The sequence below is a fragment of the Peromyscus eremicus genome, chromosome 9 (genome assembly GCF_949786415.1).
Source record: "Peromyscus eremicus chromosome 9, PerEre_H2_v1, whole genome shotgun sequence".
Taxonomy (NCBI): domain Eukaryota; kingdom Metazoa; phylum Chordata; class Mammalia; order Rodentia; family Cricetidae; genus Peromyscus; species Peromyscus eremicus.
This window is the reverse complement of record NC_081425.1, coordinates 27,165,877-27,183,790: the sequence shown is the minus strand read 5'-3', so window position 1 is coordinate 27,183,790 and position 17,914 is coordinate 27,165,877. Positions and strand designations below refer to the sequence as shown.

Here is a 17,914-nt window from a genome sequence, read left to right as displayed (position 1 = left end):
AAGTCTCAAAAAAAAAAAAAAAAGACAGTGCTGAAATTGCAAGGGAAACTACAGAGTTATCCAGTCTAAATAAACTCATTCACTTGATTGTGTAGACCATTTCAGATGCAGAAACATTCATTGCTTCCAACCATTATCATGGGGGAGGCAGAGATAGTCATCATCGTTCTGGCCTCCCCAAAGTCCATATTCAAAGTAAATAAAAATGATCAGGTTTTGTTATTTTAAGTATCTGGGAATTACAAGTAAAGAAACCCCATCAGTATATGAAAGCAAATCTAATTTTAAATCAATCTTAAGTGAATTGAAATTTTAACTGCAGTCACTTACAATCACTTGTACTTTATTATAAGAAATAGATTTATAAGTGTTTATTAAAAGATACTATGTTAGTCCAGGCTGGCCCCAAACTTGTGATCCTCCTGCCCCTGCCTCCTTCAGCAAACCCCCCCAGCATGCTCCCTGCTTTGTATGAGCTGGTGTTTACAAATGTTGCAAATTTTCAAATAGGAAGTTATTGTTATCTATTGAATAACTAAGTTTAACAACAAAATTAGAATAGCTAGTCACGTTAATATTTTAAATTTCCATGTGGATATTTTAGGAAGTATGTACTATTCTGTAGATTTGGTTTCTTTTAAAGGACAATGCTGTGTAATAATGATACAATTAAAAATCCTTCTGAGCTGAAAAAAAAGGTACTATGTTAGTTAATATTAGAATGTATTATAATATTAAAAGAAATTTATACCAGTTCTCCTAAAACCTAATTAAGTCTTATACACTCATCTTTTGGTATCCAGGAAACACTGAGTATGGGATTTTCTATAGAAGTCAAATCCACTGATGTCAAATATCCCCCATGAAAATGGTAACGTGCTTTTACATAAACTGTATAAACTTCTTATGTATATCTCTAGGTTATATAATTAATGAAATACAAGTAGTTAAATTATATAATTTGTACATATTATCAAAGGGAATGGTATCTGTATGAAATACATATATATTCATTCCCTAACTCCTTTTAATCATAAATGATTGAGTGTTTGGACATGGAGCTAACTAGCTATTATTTACACCCACAAATTCTGACATCCACATGTACTATTCTTCACTTTATAGTTTTTATTTAGTGATATATACCTTCTGGGAGTGGATTTATCCATCTAGAGGACATTTATTTATTTATTTATTTATTTATTTATTTATTTATTTGCAAAACCATAAACAATCTAATAGATGCTCTTCAATAGATGACTAGCTAAACAGTAGTATCTTAATGAGTAAAATATTTTTCAATTACATCATTAGAAGAACTTTAAATTCATAGGAATAAATGAAGACTTTAGTGTGACAAAAATGAAAAGGGATATATATGATCATATATACATACATATATATATATATATATATATATATATATATTCATTGTTCACATATATTGACATCAATATGGTCAAAAACCAAGCATGGAACTATGATATGATCTAATTATACTAGTACTGGATATATGCTGAAAGCAATCTAATTCAATATATTATGCAACAACATGAAGATACATGTTTATAGCTGCTCTGTTCGTAATAGCCAAGATATGGAACCAACCTATCTGCTTGTCAGTGCATGTGTGAATAAATAAAAATTGTACAGCAATGGAACTGTATTCACGGCAAAGGAATTAAATTATGTCACTTTGAGGAAAGTGGGTAACATCAGTGCTTACCATGTAACGCACAATAGCCAGAATCAGAAGTAAAAATATACATGCTTCATCAAACACAAAATATCCCTTGATGTGTGTGTGTGTGCATGTGTGCAGTTATGAAATTAAGGTAAGTGGCAATAAAGAAGGGTAATAAGAGAAAACTGGAAGGAGAAAGACAAAGTATAATGTTTTCAATAATATATGGAACTGAGATTTAGTATATATATATATATATATATATATATATATATATATATATATATATATATATGTTGGTGTGTGTGGTGTGCATGTGTTTGTCTGAATGAGTGATTTTGTGTGGAAGCATGCAAAGGAGGAGATCTGGAGAGAGGAAGAGGAGCAATAAAAAGGGAGGGTAGTACAGTGGATAAGCTAGAATATGAATATAATATATGCATGATATATGTCTGACAATGAAACAAAATACTTAGTTTATACTAGCCGAATAATGAAATCACCACATATCTTTATATGTACTTGTTATGCACTATGCCACACTATGAAGAAGTAAAACTATAAAGATTTTAGAAATCAGCATGGGGAGATTTTTAAGAAGAAAGATGTTGTGGAGCACAGGATTTGAGAGCAGTGAATACTATACTCTGTGATAAAATTTTTGTAATATTTTTCACTGTTTGGAATCAATTTACCACACATATGCAAAGTGTTAGTGATCTGTAAAATTGAGGATAAGCATAAGGGATCTGAATGCTTTTCTACTTAAATGTTCCATTAGTTGTAAAACTGTTTTAATTGTGCATTAAATTGAATTTTGATAGAAAGCTAAAAATATTAGAGACTGAGTTATAAACAGGGGGAGTTGAAAACATATTTTTCAGGATGAAATAAAAGTCATGTGAAACCTCTGGGTGTGTTCTGTGACCTTTCTGTGATATTTACCTTGTTAGGTTTTGTTCTCTTTCATAAAACCTTCTTCTCATTAAGTAAAAGGTCAAATAGAATTCAATCCATATTTATTATTATTTTTAAAATTCTGTACTGGAAAAAAATCCTATTAACCTGATTTGTGCAGGTGCCCTAGATGGTCTTTTTGTATTTTACTGGAAAGAGTTTCTATATCTGTTCTGTTATTCAGGCTGAGAAAAGGAGGGTTTACAGTGTTAGCAAAGATCAGCTCCCTGTCTGTCTAGCATGCTCTAATGAAGAAAATTAAGTCAATCAGGAAGGGAGGGAGGGAAAATCCCAGCAGACTTTTAGACTACTTAAACACAAACCAAAACTCTTTTTATAATATTCACAGTATAAAAAGTAGATTCATCCCTTTCTGCTTATATTGAGTAGTCATACTAAGTAGGATCTTCATTTACAAAAAGAAAATATGACAGATTAGCATATTAATTGTATTCAAAGACCTGCTTAAATACTCCAGTAAGTTTTACTAATAAATTTAATTATAGAAAAATGCACATTTGTGTAACTTCCAATTTTTCTCTCTAAATAGTAATAGAAACCCAACAGCGAAAAAGTGCAAACTCTGTGTTATTTGGAGACCACAGAGCTTAGTGAAGGGTATTGCTTGGCAGCCCGACAAACAATGTCTTAGGATTTGAAAAGACACTAATGAGATCTGAGGCATTGTAAAGGTCAATTAAGATTTGAGAGTCTTACCCTTTCATATACAAAAGACGGTTGTGGATCCAGATCATGTCTAAGACCACTGCCAGCTCTGCTGGGCTCTTCAATGCCATTGCTCTGGATGGCACGAATCTGTGTGCATTTTAATTCCGAAGATCTTTCAACCAGATTCATTTCAACAGAAATAAGATAGATACTTTTATTCAAAATAAGTGAAAATATCCTCCATTAAATATTTAATACATCTTGAAGTATGAATACATGTATATAACCAGTATAGGTAACCAATCATCTTAAATATCTGTCTCAAGAATTTCCACTGACTTTCAAAAAAGCATAAAACAAGCAGCTCTTTTATTTGATCAGCTGGACAATTTGATGTTTTTCAAAGCGGTAGAAGAAACAAGATTTAATATTTATTTATTATTTATTTTGTGTGTATGAGTGTTCTGTTTTCATGCATGCCTGTGTACCATATGTCAGCAATGTCCATACAGGCTAGAGGTTGATGTCCATTGAAATCTCTATTGGTGTTATAGACAGTTGTTAGCCACCATGTGCCCGAGAATGAAACCCAGTTCCTCTGGAATAATTGCTCATGCTTTTAACAACTAAGCCGTCATCCCAAATTTCAAGGGTGGACGAATTCTATGACATTCAATCTGTCAAAAAAAAAAAAAAAAAGAAAAGAAAAAAACTACCATATAATATTTAATGGAAATGCAAAGTACAAAAGTATCAATCATATATGTATATGAATGGTTTTTAGTATATCTTCAAGAAATGTATGTCAGCAATATTTAAAATGTGATGAACCTGAAAATCACTAAAGAACACTCTTAATGATTCTGTTCTAAGAACTCTCAAAGATTCACTGATTCTGAAAAAATAAAGCTGCTGGTCAAAGGTTGCCTGGTCATGATGTGCTGTGCAGTCAATCACCTGTGGCACATGCAATGTCAGTAGCAAGTAAAGAATGATGACATCTGCTTTTACACCCAGTACATGATGTGTGAAATCTCTACTATCACTTTTTTTTATTCAATAATGATTCAGAAGTCCCTGATCATTTTAAGTGTCTCTTCTCATCATGGAGTGAGATCATATCTTTTCTTTCAGTTTAATCAATGTAACAGGCATTGAATAAGGTGATTCTCCATTATTTGTGATTTTTTTCATATCTTTTCTTGAGGTAAACCATAATATGAAAATGTTGAATATTGCAAAGATAAATAATTCCTAATATTTAAATTTTATACAATTTTAATCAGAGTGACAAAAATCTGTAATTGTATAACTCCAATGGAGCCTGTGATTAACACTATCCCTTTGTCTAACATATCCATGATTTGTGTTTGTTCCTAATCGACATCTAATAGACATTTGAGTTTTCAAATCAGTGGTCATGGCTTACTTATGCACATAGTAACACACACTTATTTTATTTACTGGGGAGTGCAAGTGTATTGATAATATTGATTTGATAGAGCTAATTTTATTGTGTGTCTAGTATTACAAATTGTCTCTGGTGCTTCATGCCTACTAGGCAAGCAATCTATGTTGAAAATTAACCTACAACCTCATATTACCAATTTGAGATATTTTAAAAGGTAGAAAATTCTTTAAGTGAAAAAGAAAAAATTCTCAAACTAATAAGAAAAATTATAAGCTGAAATTGCTAAGATATTTGGTAATAAGAAATCTATTCATAAATTGTAGAAATATAAAAGAAATTTGTAATAGTTTTGTTACTATACCTCAAATGGCAAAAATTAGGGTCAATATATATGACATATGAAATTAAAGAACATAAAATTTTGAATAGGTATGTCATAAAACAAAAATACATGTAAAGTTCCACACTTCCCATCATTTTACAAATCAACTGGTAGCCCTTCAAAATACCCTTTGAAGGTGTTTTAATTTTTTCATATCTTCAAGTTTCAATGTTTTCAACACAGAAATGACAGAGTGAAAAAATAATTTGATGATTCTATTATGTTAGACCTTTTATAAGGACTTTGTAAATATTAAATTTCATATATCTATATAGCAACATTGAAGTCATTAATGTCCTAATTTGCACATGAGGAAATAGAGATTTAGAACATTTATGCAGATTTAGTTGAGCTAAGGGGTCTGAGCTCTTTATTGATGCCATGACTAGTTATTTTAATTTAGTTTACAATTTTTTATTGTTTTAAAATTTATCTCAATGAAAATTTCAAGGCAAGTTCATAATAGAAATTATGTTCAATGTCATTGCTCTTGATTCAGTCTCTGGCTGCACAAATTAAAAAGTGATTTGTGGATAGATACAAACCCCTGTCCACTGGTTTTGGTTTTGGTTTTTGGCTGTTACTGCAAAGTGTACAGCATGCTCTTCATTAGTCAACATGCATCTTAGTGGAAAAAACTGGCAGTGTGTGAAAGAATAAATGTTGGCATGGGTCTAAGTTTCTAGTTGCAAAGTAGTCTGTGTGCCATCTGATTGGACCAAGAGATGAATCTGAGAAGTCTGTCAATTCACTTAGATCCCTTTAGGCCAAGTGCCAACATTTAGCAATGGATCAGGTAATGTTGTCATTAATGACCACAGTAATATTTATACTTACCCAAATAAAGTAATATTACAGAAAGAAAAATGGTAATTGCAGACTGATCTTTACATTCAAACCATTCACAGTTTTAAACAAATTTATCATTCTGAATCTGTATGAAAAATCTAGAGGCTAATTTTATGTTTACTATGATGCATCTTTTCACCTCACAAAGTTCACTTTAATTTGGTATTCACACAGACAGAATAATATATTACCCAGTTACAATCATAATGCAATTTGATCACTCAATGCTTAACCATTTAAAAGGATCATTAAGTCTGAATAATATTATCCCAAATACTGTAGCAAATTCTATTCCTTTATTTTTACCATTCCATTTAGGGAAGGTCAGTCTAAAGAAAAGTGTGTATCATGATGATGTATCATTATATAAAACTTCATGAAACTATTTTTTAATATGCAAAGTGTCCATTAAAGTAAGTTACTAAGTCAAGAAAGAAAGGAATTTTAAAACCATCAATTTAATCCAGCGTGTTAGGACATTCTGGCATTTATACCTGGAAGTTCTATGTCTTTACTTCAGTTCTCTTGTAAAATTCATGAATTATTAATTATTGGTGTCTACAAAATTACAAATTTAACAACTTGAGTCCATCAACTTCTATCTGCTTCCCCAGTTTTCTTAGGTACAAATTCTGAATGTATATTAGCTTCTAGCAGCTCACAGGCCTAAGTCAGGATGCTACTCTAGTTATTTTGTCTAATGGGTCGATTAGAGAAAAATCATTAAATTAACTTCAAAAATGAATCAAACTAATATTCTTTCTGGGATATGGAAGAAGGTCTGGTGTCTTTGCAGGGTAGTCAGAAAATGGTTGGGTTTTGTAAAAGTGGTGGTCAGATGTGTGTTGCACGTGTCTCAACAGAGGACAATCCATGTTTTTTAAGTTCATTTCTTACATGCTAACAAAGGAAAAACTCTCCGTTCAAAAAATTCCCTTCAGTTAACAACAGGATATTGGATATCAGTACCTGATTAATGTTTGGTTTTCCAACTACTCTGACCATGAAATAGGAAATTACCTCATCCAGTCCGAGAAACGTTGTGATGAAATGAAAAAACAATTGTTTTATTATACTGCTGGTGAGTTGGTGGTAACGCAAGAGTGGAAAACTTACAGGGATTGCTATTCTAGAGTTTTCCAACCTCCAAAACAAAGACTGGACATTTCCCTAAGTAGATAAAAGCTTGAGATATGAGCGGTTTCCCTAACTGGGAAGTAATTCTGAGGTTAAAAAAAAATTCTTTCTCAGCTGATCAGCTGAATACAAAATCAGAGGAAAATACTTACAAATCTCAAGGAAAAAAGTCCCCAGATACATTTTATGTGTAAATAGTATTGTACAATCGTATTGATATAAGAATGTAAGTAAGCAGTGTCCAGAAGAATAAAGATGGATTGAGTTTATTTCAATGGCAGTCATACTAAAGTAACTTTTAAAGAGTAAACATAAAAAGGACAGAAAATATCACCTATTAAAATTATCCTGATTAAGATCTTATGACACAGAAGTAATAGAGAACAAATTAACTCATAGTTTTTGATATCAATCCCAACTACTATTTTCATGTTCATAAACTAAAAGTTTTACAATTTTAAAATACATGAGAAGTGGTAACTAAAATAATCAAAAAATATTATCATGTAACACAAGAAGTTAATTGCAGCCAAATGGAGAAATATTGTATCTATAACTAAAGAAGGGAGAGATGATTATTATTCTTAATTTCACACTTTAGGTTGATGCTGTATGAATCCTAAAATTCTAAGGATAACTCTTAAAAGGTCAGAAATAATGTAAATGTTTTATAAATCAAGAGCAAAAGGTTAAAAGAAATTATCAATGACAGAAGATAAAGAAATATTCAAAAATGATAAATACATTTAAATATGATAGAATTTCACATATATAAACTGGGAACCACAATTGTTATATCACTAACCAGTATATATATGTTAATATACATATTAAGAATATTATGTATTTCATTCAAAATTGAATTCTATTGTATTAAAATAAACACTTAAGGCAGACAAACAAAATTGATGCAGAAAGAAATGATGAAACACAACTTAGAGAAGTGTTAAATAAAAGAAATGGCTATGGCACAAAATCAACATAAAAATATATTTTATTACAAATGGTTTCAAAGCATTATTGTAACAATTTACTTCATTATCTCTTTCAATTTTAATCTAAAATAATTAGACTGTAGTAATAGTTGCAGCAAATGTAAGTAAAGTTGATATATTGAAGATGTATCATAAGGTAAAATATTAATACATAAATATTGTCCTTAAATAAAAAGCTTCTTCAATAAATACTAATAATGAAAGAGGATATTCTAGCAAGCTACGTATTTTAATCATGTATGAACCACATAAAATTAACAATGTATTCTATATTCTATTACAGCACAATTAAGTTTGAAAATTTGAAAAAATCTACAAGTTGACTTTAAACATCACATTGTGACTTTTTCATCTACAGAAGTTTACACATGAAAATTAAGCACTTGCATTAAAATGGAAACTTTAAAATCACAAATCTCTCATGATGTTATAAGCATATTATAAGTAACATTATAAGATTTCTGATTTTGTTTGGTCTCCATTTGTAGCTATCCTTATCTGCATATGGCCCATCAACCACGTGTTGGACATTCCTGGACTATGGGTTACAAACAACAGACAGAAAAACACATATTAGTGGCTGGGCGGTGGTGGTGCATGCCTTTAATCCCAGCACTTGAGAGGCAGAGGCAGGCAGATCTTTGTGAGTTCAAGGCCAGCCTGGTCTACAGAGCGAGATCCAGGAAAGGTGCAAAGCTACACAGAGAAACCCTGTCTCGAAAACAAAACAAACAAACAAAAAAAAACAAAAAACAAAAAACAAAACAAATATTAGTGAGATTTCAGTTCAAAGGAAATGACTAGAAATAAAAAATAAATAAATAACAAGACTATCTGTCATTTTCTTTAAATTCATCTGTTTATACATCAGAATATTAGAAAATGAAATTTTGAAGGTGAAAATGTGAATCAAACTAAATTATGTGTGATATGGAAAATAATAAAGTAGATATTCAAAGTAATATAAAAATATTAACAAAATTAAATAATAATTGCTTCAAAAATCTAATAAAACACAAATGCTAGTTGAGGTTGGGCATTTTCAGAGTGGTAAAAATGATCATTTCCCTAGATTAAGAAAAGTCTTTTGACAAAATTCAACACCCATTCGTTGTAAGTCAGGGAGAAGCTAAGAATGAATGGAGAGAGCTTATCACAACATAACAAGTTTTTATATGACAAACGTACAGCCAACACCATGCTAAATGTAAAACCTATGATGGAGTTCTCACCGTGATCAGGAACAAAACAAGGATGTGGACTCTCTACACACTCTTAAATGTAGTGCTTGAAGCATTAGCTAGGAAAATAAGACAAGAGAAGAAAACAAAAGTTATGTAAATAGGAAAAGAAGCAGTGAAGAGATGACTCTTTACCTAAAAGACCATGAAGTATTTACCAAAGAACTTTTAGAGATGATAATTTTCAGCAAAAAGGCAGAACACAAACATCAAAACTTCAAAATCACAAGCCTTCTGATGTAACAATGACTGATATATAGACACACACATGCATACACACACAATAATAATAACAATAGTAATAATAATCGTAGACCTGAGAAAACTTGCCAAAGGAAGACCTCTACAATAATAATTTTAGGATACTGAAGAAAGAGCTGTGGCATACATTAAAAGATGGAAAAATATCCCACTTAATAGATTGGAAGAATTAATATTGTAAAAATGACCATCATAGTGAAATCTATCTACAGATTAAATATAATCACAATAAAATTTTCAATATCCTTATCAGACATAAAAAATAACCCAATTCAATTAAAGGATTAACTATTTCAACCACTTGCAATATGAATATGATAAATTTCATTTTAAAATCCAAAATATTATATTTATATATGACCATCGGTCTCATAATCAATAAATATGGTGTGCCTAAATCTACAACTATGAGTCAGTGCACATTTGCTTTTATGTATCTGTGTATACATGCACACAACTGAGAAAAACTTGGTGAATGTCTAAGCTACAAAGGAATTGAATGAAGAGTGAAAGAAGAGAGTAGAAGAAAAGAAGAAAGAAGGAGCAGAAGAGAATGAATATAACATGAACAATAGATTCAAACAAGGTGTTAACCCCAGAATTATTAATGATGAACATCATCAGTGTTCACTGAATTTTGAAGAGGAATATAATCAATGAAAGAGCAGGTAGAGTCTATGAGGCTCCAGATGTTCCTAAAGTCAGCCTATTAAAACGTACTTCAGAGATTTAATGTACCCTAGAAAAGAAACATGTAAGTGAGATGAGATGGGAAAGGTTACATAGGGCAGTCCTTAGTCTAAACTTTAAATTTTACCAAGTCTTTGGTAACAAAATAGAACAAGTGTTTTTTAACAATATGCTGGGCAAAACAAGTAACTCACAAGGAGAAAACTTCCACATGCTCTCCAATCTCCTTCCACATTGTTCCTGTGAACGGGACTTCATCCTGACTCATGTGTTCACACTGCAGTAGCAGAGTGCAACGTAGGTATTCCCTGTGGATGATGCATCTCACAAAACCCAATATCTGAGTAGAAAAATGTCACTGACCCCTGATGCATCCTGCACCTTGTTTCCCGGAACACTGCAACACTCACACATCAATAAATTTGGGGCCAGGCAGGGTCGGTTACCTTGAACCCAAAACCTCAGCATTTTTATTAAGCCTGACAAACTGCAAAGGGTTAGCTTGACCCATAGGAGGTTTCTGTATGTGAGTATTTTCAGGCTGTAAACATTCCTGAGGAGAAAGGTGCATACATTGATCAATCCTTCATAAATATGGCTGCATGCACTCCCATTGGAAAGCTTTGCCATTTCGTTTGAGCCTGGAGCATATGGACAAAATCTCTGCCTGTTTCCCGTGGGCCTGAGGCTTTGGAGGCTTGGCATGGCTGTGCTCATGTCAAAAATACAAACTCACTGAGGACTTCAGTCAATCAGCGCCTCTGCTGGTTCCCAAAGATACGAAGCCAGTAATATTCTAGCATGGAGTCGGGAGATACTCAAGAGACTCCCCGTTAACTGAGGATTATTAACAGCGGATGGCTTCTTGGGAAAGGAGAGCCAGTTTTGTTTAAGGGTGTGGGCTTCATACATTGATCAACTTCCAGTGGATGACCACACCCATAAGTATTATGGGCAATGTTAATTGGACATGAAGGGTCATTAAAATGAGAGAGAGGACAAGAAATTAGATGGAGTTGGTAAGTGCGGGTTAAATTTAGAAGTATTTGGAAGAAGAGTGTGAGGAAGTGAATATGGTCAAAATACAGTATATGCATTTGTGAAATTCCCAAATAATTAGTGATACATTTTAAAAGTAATACTCTGATTAGAGCTAGAATCTATAGAGTGAAGTGGTTTTTGAATAATTAAGAAAAATGGTAATGATAACCTTTCAGAATAATATGCATTTTTGATTATGGAATAATATACTTCACTAGAACATACTTAAGGATCATGTTTAATTTTATCAGTGAAAACCAATTCTGACTTAAATTGCTAGCGATTCTTTTTTACCATGAGATAATTGCATTCTTGAAAGAGGACCATTATGTGGAAATGAATGTTATCATCTGAAGTATAAAGGTAGTCACAGAGTGTGAACAAAGGTCTCTGAAACTACTTAAAAACAAACCTAATGCATTCATCCAATCTTTTACCTAAGAATATGTGGAATCAATTGTGGTTGAGTGGTGTAAATTTGGTTTATGGGATTTTTTTTTCAAAGTTGTAAGACAGTTATAAAATAATGTTGACTCATGTATGCAGAAATAGGAAATTACCTTTTCTTGTCAGTAAACTTTTGGAAAGGTTATGATTAGGAGTACATGGAATTAAGCTACATTTTAGCACACTACAGTTCTCCAAATAAAGTAAGAGGGGACATTTGACTTTGGATGTACTTTGATTTACAAGGAGAAATTTACAGAACTGAAATATTTACAGGGCTGCTGGATGCAGCCTTCTTAACTGTTGTAAAGAGGTTAGCAAACCACTTTGATTCCCCCACCTCATCACTTTGGTTATTCTTAATCACAACATACCACTGCTAATCATTTCCTTACACCTCTGTTTTTCTTTTCATACTTCTTCAAAGTGAAGAAACACACCGACCCCCCCTTCAACTTTCAAAGAAGTAGCTAGTCAAGGGGATTAGTGACAAACAAAATGGGAAAGCAGCCAATTGAGTAAATCTCAGTGGCCATCCATCTCCATTACACAGTCCACCCAGTTACTAAAAATACTCTGCCCTTATGTTTCCATCAGGACGTCCCTGTACAGCTTCTGCTGCAACTCGCTGACCATGTTCATTAATGCAACCCTAAGAGTGATTAAAACCTTAATGACTACACCAAATACAGATGAATACTTCAGGCACTGTCTTTCTTGACATAATCAATAATGTCAGTTACAGGTGAAATCTGGCAAAATGATTGGACTTTGGGAAACTTTACTGCAAACTTACCACCACAGCTTAGGAACAGATGTTTGACACTGGTTGGCAAGAGTCATTCAGAAGAAAGTTCATGATATGGGAAACCTATGAAAAAGCTGGAATTGCTCTGCTCAAACTCAGGGTCACCAAGAATTAAAATCAAAACTGTGTAGTCTAATGCAAAACCTAAGCGTAGGGAATTTTTTCTGACAACATTAAGAGTTTTGGAAGGAAGATGATAAAGGGTAAATCAAGTTGAAACTTTGCTAACCTTGAGGCAATGAAACTGGGCAAAATGCCGACTCTTGAAACTATCTCTATTAAGGAAATATTTAAATTTAATGTTATTTTAATGTGTAAAACCAAGTCATATCTCTCCTTTAAAATGTCAATCTTGTCACTTTCTCTCTTATTTTTTGATGTCAGAATTAATATCTCTTAAAAATATGTTTTGCAATTGTTTCACATCAGTCTTAAAGGAGACAATATTCTCTTTGGTTTGCCATTTCTTATTAAGTATGGAGACAAAGTTCTCAGCAAGTTATATTAGCAACATGAAGGAAGTTAGGAACCAGTTTTCTGTTCATTTCACAGTCACATGGCTGCTACATATTTTCGAAGTAGGCCAGACTCTGCTACTTACGCGGTATAAACTGGAATGCCCCATATCTAGTACCACATATTTTCCTGTGTGAAATATAATCACTAATTTTAAATTGTATGAATGTTTCTAACATAAAAGTTTAGTTCAAGAGTAACTATCAAATGATAACCTAATTATAATTTGCCTATTTGTAGTAGGGAAATATGGTGAGAGAGAGACAGAGACAGAGATGGCAGAGAGATGGACAAAGACAGAGAAAGACAGTGTGAGCATCTTTAGGTCATGTAATAATAAAGAGAATCATGGCAGGAGACAAGGCGATCTGAACTGGGGTATGTAGTGGTAAACAGAATGCAATGGACTACATGTGACAGGAAATAAGGAGAGAACCAGTAAGAAATGACCAGACGAATGGGTGAAGAGGAAAATTAAGAACATAAGCATGCATGAAAATGCTGTAACGGACCGTCTTGCTTTCACTGATATCTAACAAATAGTAGTGGGGGAGAAGTTAGTTCTAATTGCTAGTTTCATTGTAAGGTACATTTCAAAAAGAGATTTTTTTAATCACATCATTGGTATAAAAACTCAAGGTTTATGTGTTATTTTACTTCAAAACCATAGTTTGAAAATACAAAGAAATGAGCTGGAGACATGGCTAACATGCTTATTTCTCAAGCAAGAAGACATTAGTTTTCCTGGGGAATGTTAGCCAGTGACTCTTTTCCAGCCAATGAAATCTATATTAAGTAAGCGATGCTGTCTCAAAAGCTAAGGCAGAGAACTAATGAAAAAGCATCCAGTGTCAATACATGACTTATTCATGCACACACATATTTAAAATAAATAAACAAGACCTGGGGTGATGGCACCATATTTGATCCCAGCATGCTATAAACTGAAGCGTAGGGCCAGCCTTCTCTATATAGAGAGATTCTACCTCTAAAAATAGCAATAATGATGCAAAGAAAAATTTATAGAATTATTCTAAGGTTGGCCTAGTGTATATTTAATTTATAATTTCTTGTTCTTATTTAATGGAAATTATAGCAGATGAATCACCCATCTTGGTTAATATTGTCAGTTATGAACATCAAAGGTGGGCTTTATTCATGATTTTATAAAATTACACATGATGATAAGTGTAGAGTTTTTTCACTATGAGAAACGCCTCTCATTTAAACACTTTGAATGAAGTGCCATAAACTCTGGCTGCAAGGCCTACAGAAATCAACATACCTGTTTCTCCTGCTGCATCTTAGAATCCTGTTATGATTTTGGTTACTCTCCCATGGTTATCTCATTAAACATGTTATAATGTGGGAAAGGCTGACTGGCATTATAGCGTTGTCCTGCAGGAATGGGGTCAGAGAATTTAGAAATACCAAGGAAATATTTCCTCTAATTATTTTAATTTCATAAATTGTTCTGGTCCACATGGTTTTTTATATGTCTATTCTTTTTAAAATAATAATATTGATTGTAAATATGGGTGTTATCCTCTTGACATACTTATTGTTAAACTAGTGAAGAATATTATTAAGTTTAATTTTATGGCATTTTATAGATAGACAAAATTTTTAATAAATTTTGAATACAAAAATTGTAGGATAAAATAATTTAATTGTTTATTACAACAGTTCCATGTTTAAAAATAGCTATAAGTTTATAAAAAAGTGCAATAAAATCAAATTTAAAAAAATTTATGAGCTTCTAGATATTTATTGTCCAGAAATTTTGTTTTGTTTTATTTTTCGAGACAGGGTTTCTCTGTGTAGCTTTACCCCTTTCCTGGAACTCACTCTGTAGCCCAGGCTGGCCTGGAAATCACAAAGATCCACCTGGCTCTGCCTCCCAAGTGCTGGGATTAAAGGCGTGCACCACCACTGCCCGGCCCAGAAATATTTCTTTTAAACTCAGTGTAATGAGAATGCAATATAATAATTAAAAAGTATTTAGTAGGGCCTTTGTTCAACATTAAGGTATCTTCATGATATTTACCGTTTGATAACCATTTATTATTTTTATTTTATTTATCCTTTGAGAATTTTATACATGTATAGCATGTATTCTCATCATACTCTACCCTCTCCATTCCTAACTTCTCCCAGACTCCCCTGCCAAGTCAGTCTTATATTGTATTCTCTCTTTTTTGTTTATTTTTTAATAAACTACTAATTCTAGCTATAGCTATGTATTTTCTTTTTTCTTTGTTTTTTTCTATTTTTTTATTAAGAAAAATTTTTTCATTCATTTTTCACACCAAAGATTCCCCCTCCTCCCTTCTCCCGCCTTCCCCATCCTCCCCCTCCCACCCCCCTCCCATTTTCCCCACAAGAAGGCAAGGCCTCCCATGAGGAGGCACATCCAGTAGAGGTAAGTCCAAGCCCTTCCCCTGCCTCAAGGCTGCAAGAGTTGTCCCATCATAGGTAGTGGGCTTCAAAAAGCCTGATCATGCACCAGGGATGTATTCTAACCCCACCGCCAGGGGGCCCCTCAAGCAGATCAAGCCACAGAACTGTCTTGCCATGCAGAGGGAGCTATGTATTTTCATAGGGCCATCCATCCAACGTGAGACAGGTGAGCTACAAGAGGCCATAACCATGAAAACAATGAGTTTATCTCCCCTAACAGCAGTCTACTGTCAATAGATTCTTAACTAAAGGTAGCCAGCCTCTTGCCTCTTGCCTCATGCCTGCTGAAATGTTGACTAGTTTGAGACTAGTTTGATTTTGTGCAGGTCTTACACTGACAACTATATATATATACATATATATATACACATACATATCCCTGATTACTGGTTCCCCTCACTCTATTCCTTTCAGTTCCTCATCACCTCCTCTCCCATCCAGATCCACTCCACCTCCATATTTCATTAGAAAACAAACAAGTATTTAAGGGATAATAATAAAATAAAATATAATAAGACAAAACAAAAACTAATGTATCAGAATTAAAAGAAAGAAAGAAAGAAAGAAAGAAAGAAAGGAAGGAAGGAAGAAAGGAAGAAAAGAAAAGAAAGAAAAGCAGAAGGAAAAGAGCCTAAGAGAAAGCACAAGAATCGGTGTCCCACTCATTCTCACACACAGAAATCTTATCAAATCACTGAACTGGACACCATAATATATAAACAGATAATCTGGTGCAGACCCTATGTGTGCTGCCTCAGGCTCTGTGAGTTCAGATGAGCTTGGATAATGTTAATATAGAGGACTTTTTTTTCTTGGTGTCCTCCATCCCACCTAGCTTCTACTTTCTGTCATCTTCTACAGGTTCCCTGAACCCTGAGAGGAGGGATTTGAGAAACACATTCCACTTATGGCTGAATGTTCCAACATCTCTCACAATCTATGTAATGTTTCCATGTTAGTCCCTGTATTTGTTCACATCTGCAGCAGGAGAAGATTCTCTGATGCTGGCTAAGCAAGGCAGTAATTTATGAGTATAGCAGACAGTCATTAGGAGTCATTTTATTGCTGTATTATTTTTGGAAAATTTTATTTTACCCTAGCCCCCTGGAACATCTAATATCAGGTTTTTGATCACCCAAGCAGTTGTTGTGTATGGGTTCTAACTTGTGGAGTGGGCTTAAGTCAAATCAGATATTGGTTGCTTACTCCTGCAAGCCTTCTGACACTATTGCCTTTGAATGTCTGGAAGCAAGACACTATTGTAGATCAAAGAGTTTGTGGCTGGGTTGCTGTTTATATTTCTCTTTTTGTAGCCTGTAGAGAATCTTCTTACAAAGACACTACTTACTTGGAGTTAAGGCTCTACGGAGGAACCAGTTCAACTTCTCCATGTTCAGTGAATTGTGTAGGTGTTATCTTCAGCCATAGAGACTTGTCAGTTTGGACAGGTCAACCTATAGTCTTGACAGCAGCCTATGTTGTGTGGGGATTCCCACGGGGTCCCTTTGGCCAACAACTCAATTAGATATAAACTAATCACATTACTGGAAGCTTCATTTGGGTTTGAGTGATGACCAGTTAGGGCTCTACCTCCCCCTTTATTCAGAGATTTTATTTAGACAACTTTTTTTTTTTTTGGTTTTTTGAGACAGGGTTTCTCTGTGTAGCTTTGCACCTGGAACTTGCTTTGTAGACCAGGCTGGCCTCGAACTCACAGAGATCCACCTGCCTCTGCCTCCCGAGTGCTGGGATTAAAGGCATGCGCCACCACCGCCCGGCCTAGACAACTTTTATATATGTTTGTATTTTAGGAATTTCTATTCTATTAGGTTTCCATTCTACCCCAAAAATGGCCCTTCATTTTTGCTGTCTCCACCCATATTCCCCCCTCATCAACTCCCCTGCCCCCCTCATCACTTAATCTTTCCATTCCAGACCACCCTTACCACCCATAACTATGTATTTTATTTCCCTTTCTGAACAGTTCTATGCTCCCAACCCTTTTCCAGGCCTTACTCTTTCCGTAGCCTCTGTGGTGCTAAGGATTATAGTTGTTAATCATTGACAACAGCTAATATCCATATATGTGACTACATCCCATATTTGTCTTTCTGGGTCTGTGATACCTTATTCAGGATGATTTTTTTTTCTAATTCCATCACTTTTACCTTTGAATTTCATAACTTTATTCTTTTTAATGACTGAGTAAACTCCATTGTGTAAATATATTTTCTTTATCCATTCTTCTGTTGAGGGAATAGGTTGTTTCTATTTCTGGCTATTATGAAGAAAGAAACAATGGGCATGATTGAGCAAGTGCATCTGTGGTAGAATGAATCATCCTTTGTTTATATGCCCAAGATGTT

At 33.6% G+C, this 17,914-nt stretch overlaps 1 protein-coding gene across 2 annotated transcripts in view; it reads right to left on the bottom strand.

Annotated features, from left to right (window-relative positions):
- Positions 1-17,914, bottom strand: part of Klhl1 (kelch like family member 1) — a 339,100-nt gene that overhangs the window by 295,462 nt on the left and 25,724 nt on the right. The window lies entirely within an intron of this gene.